The 4150-nt window shown below is 33.7% G+C and overlaps 1 long non-coding RNA gene across 1 annotated transcript in view; it reads left to right on the top strand.

Annotated features, from left to right (window-relative positions):
* Positions 1-1163, top strand: part of LOC118761734 — a 25073-nt gene extending 23910 nt beyond the window's left edge. The window contains exon 3 of the long non-coding RNA XR_004997601.1: positions 832-1163. This is a non-coding gene — a long non-coding RNA (uncharacterized LOC118761734). The remainder of the gene's footprint in view (positions 1-831) is intronic.
* The last annotated feature ends 2987 nt before the right edge of the window (positions 1164-4150 follow it).

The raw sequence follows: 4150 nt of genomic DNA, 5'->3' as shown, positions 1-4150 counted from the left end.
AACTAATAATAATAACTAATAATAATAATAATAATAATAATAATAATAATAAAGAATAATATAATAATATAATAATAATTACTAATAATAATACAATAAAATAATAAAATAATAATAAACTAATAATACTGTAGCACAACATGGATGTGCTACACCGGGCTTCCTATTCAAAAACAAATCTAATCTAATAACATCGGTGGAATGGGATAAAGGAACCTGTGGAAGTCTTGAAGGAAGCGGCCTTTTAGCGAAAATAATTACGAAAATGTAATTTTACTGCCATACAAATCACACTTTCTCCAATCACGGTGTCTTAGTGGAACATGTGCCAAACACACACGCGAAATCAACACCGGAAAGTCTACAAATTATAAAATATAAATGGAACAAAACAGTAAGTACATAAATTGAGTAATTACGCATACACTTGAATGTCTACACAATCATATATACATTTTGATACCCATAAGGACTACCCATACATCTCAATGTTTACACAACTTCGTGAAATTTTTCCAGGACACATATTCACGCATTTGAAAGCATGCGTCAGAAACGATGCAGAAACAACAAAAAAAAAACTATTTTTTTATTTTTCGGACTAACACAGACAGAGTGAACAATTCATAAGTTTAAAAACACCACAAAAAACTATGCCCGGAGGTAAATCTATCGACAAACAAAAATAGAGACGAATACAGATCTGTTAGCCTTAAGAAGCTACGTTACGAGCAATGTTTAGAAGCAGAAAACTCAGAGACGGTGTTGTCTCAAAAAATCAAAAATAGAAGGGTTTATCATAGCAGCCGAAGATCAATGCCTTCCTACAAGGAACTACCAGGCCAACATATTAAAGAACGGTAGTAGTACATGTTCTGTATGTCAACAGCAAAATGAAACTATTGATCATGTTGTCTCCATGTGCAGTCTTCTTGCACCTACAGAGTATCTCAACAGGCATGATAGAGCTGCACAATATATTCACTGGGTAATTTGCAAAAACCTGGAACTGCCGCATGATAAAAAAAAAACTGGTGGGAACACTAAAACTACCTCCAGCGCTTGAAAATGCTCACATCTCTCTCCTCTTGAACTTCACCATTCAAACTGACAGAAAGATGGATGCAAATTGGCCAGACATTATATTGAAAGGCTTCAGATAAAAATCATGCCTCCTCATTGATATGAATGTCCCAATCGATATAAACGTATCTGTCAAGACCTACCAAAAACTGAGCAAGTATAAAGATTTTGAAATAGAAATTAGCAAAATGTGGAACCTGAAGACCAAAACAATACCTACATTATTTACACTTGACGGTCATTTGTTCTCTTCTTGTTTGTGGTTAACACAACGTTTCGGCTGATATACCCTCCAGCCTTCATCAGGTGTCTTGGGGAAATTTCGAACCTTGTTTCTCGTTCCTAAGGTATTTCTCGCTGTTGCTGTTGTTGTTTTTGTTGTTGTTATCATTATTATTATTATTATTATTATTATTATTATTATTATTATTATTATTATTATTATTATTATTATTATTATTATTATTATTATTATTATTATTATTATATTATTATTATTATTATATTATTATTATTATTCAGGTCACTGCTTGGAATCGAACTCGGAATCTTGGGCATAGTAGCCTACTCTCTTAACTACTACACCATATGTCCACGGTTATATGGTGTATTGGTTAAGAGCGCGAGCTACTATGCCCAAGATTCCGAGTTCGATTCCAAGCAGTGACCTGAATAATAATAATAATAATAATAATAATAATAATAATAATAATAATAATAAAATAATAATAATAATAATAATATAATAATAATAATAATAATAATAATAATAACCACTTGGGGGTGTATGAAGAGGGCATCACAAGGACTGTCTACAAATTGTGTGAGGGCTTACATAAAATATAAAGAAAAAGAAAAGGAAAAGCCAGCGGAATGAGATAAACTTATACATACTCCCCTTGTTGCAGAGGAACCTACAACCCCACAGATCGAGGACTAACCTAATCTCGAAGGGCACGAGTTCTCACCCAACTATTGATCTCAAGCAATTTTTAAAAACCGAGATAATCGTTTGGCTAAGAAGCACAAATTTTGGCTAAGAAGTACAAATAGTCTTAATGTGCCTAACAACTGAAGACTGTTGATGAGGAACAGAACTACTCATCTCTTGTAAGCCCTTCTCAATTTCTTCAAGTACCATTGGAAGACGAAAGCCAGGGAAAAGTTGCTGGTGAATGGGTCTAGGAGCCTACAATAACTAAGTAGCTATAAGTTTGTTGTCTGAACTAGAAGGCACTTCTCTTTGATATGTCAGCCTAATCTGGGTTTGTGTGTAGGATACCCCGAAGTCACACTATGTAGTTTTGTTGAATTATTTTTTATTCTCGTTGTTATTATTTCTTATGTATTAATCTTTGTTATTATTAAATTTGTTATTTTATTCTCTATAAACTCCTTGTATTTCATAGTGTATCTCATTTCTAATATTGTCTCCCATCACGATTTCTTGTGACTAATTAAAGAAGTCGTTATCATTTGTTAAACGAAGAATATTAATAATGACACAACAGTTGCACAAAGGATAATTTTCTTCTCTTGCTTTCGTGAATTCATCCATTAAAAACCACACTTCACTCCATCTACGACTATTCTAAGCCAATCAGAAAATATGTATGCTTTACGTGGCTATCTTCGGTAGTTTGCAGGTAGTTTATTTTAGCGACCATGGATTGATGAAAGACATAAATGACCTTGGTAAAAATATAGAAGAAGGATGTATATTGCTAATTATTCTGGAGTTGAAAAGGGGACAATATTGATAATAAGAGGAGACATGGAAGATTGACAATTAAAATGATAATGAAGATAGTCATTCGAATATCCATTCATTCACAAATGTTGTTGTTGCTGCTACTGGTCAACGTAAGGATCGTTGTGAAAATAAACATAAAGCAATACAAGAGAAGATTGAATGGAATCCAATATTCTGTGTGTCCAAGATATAATAATGAACGAATAACATAACAACATGTCAAGCTTCCGTCCAAACAGGTGTATATACATATTCATTGCTATATTTCCGTGTTCGTGTGTGTAGGTGGTATGTATGAAACAATAGGCAAAGTAATAAGGGCGTCGGATAATAACTCTCACAGTAATTGTTCCAGCTCTCTGATAGTTTAGTCCAAGAACCGCCAAGATTGAACAACTTGGTGTGGAACTCAATATAGGTATGCCCCTGAAAGAAGCGTTAATCGAGTACAGAGAGATGATAAGAAAAACAGATGGCAAAGGAGTAAGTGAATATCTTATGGAGCCCATTAATTTGCAGCTGTTTCCGCTTTTAGATGCAGTGGACTCATAGTCGGGTGCCTGAGTAACAACTTACTGCTTCATCAGAGCCTCAAATATGAAGTTCAATTTATTTGGGAAATAATTACATTTATGCATATATACCGAAAAGCATTACCAATGAGAAAGCATATATGTGTGGGGGGGGGAGAAATCCAGGGGTTTGTCCCTTAATTAGGATATGACTAATTCTAGAATGTGTCTACTGATGGGTATACCCAGATCTAGGGAAAGATTAAGAGTAAATAGATCTATCAATAAGAATATATGTATACACACACACACACACAAACACACACAAGAAAGAAGAAAGAATACGAAGTGCATTGAGGAAGAATCAAACACGGCTTAAGGTCATTAAGGCTTTTCAAGATTAGAAGATTTGGCTTAAGAGAGCCGCTTGAGGGAGGGGGAAGTGGGGAATAGTCTGTGTGTGTGTGTCGGTGTGCAGATAAAAGGATACGGGGAAGAAGAGGAAAGGATATTGGTAGACAAGAACAGAGAATATATGACCATAAAAATGTAGAATATGTGTTTTTAAATATATTAAGATATATATATATATAGACATATATAAGCGTGCATATACTCATCCATATATACATGCATAAATACACATATGTATGCATATGTGTATGTATGTATATGTGTATGTATGTATGTATGTATGTATATATAGGACAATCAGTAAGTTCTCATAATAGAACTCAGAGTTTCAAATGCCTAGAAGCTTTTACCTCTGGCATTTGAAATTTTGAGTTCTGATATGACAACT

This window comes from Octopus sinensis, unplaced genomic scaffold, assembly GCF_006345805.1.
Source record: "Octopus sinensis unplaced genomic scaffold, ASM634580v1 Contig16896, whole genome shotgun sequence".
NCBI classification, from domain to species: Eukaryota; Metazoa; Mollusca; class Cephalopoda; order Octopoda; family Octopodidae; genus Octopus; species Octopus sinensis.
The sequence above is the reverse complement of the archived record's forward strand: the minus strand, read 5'-3'. Positions and strand labels throughout refer to the sequence as shown.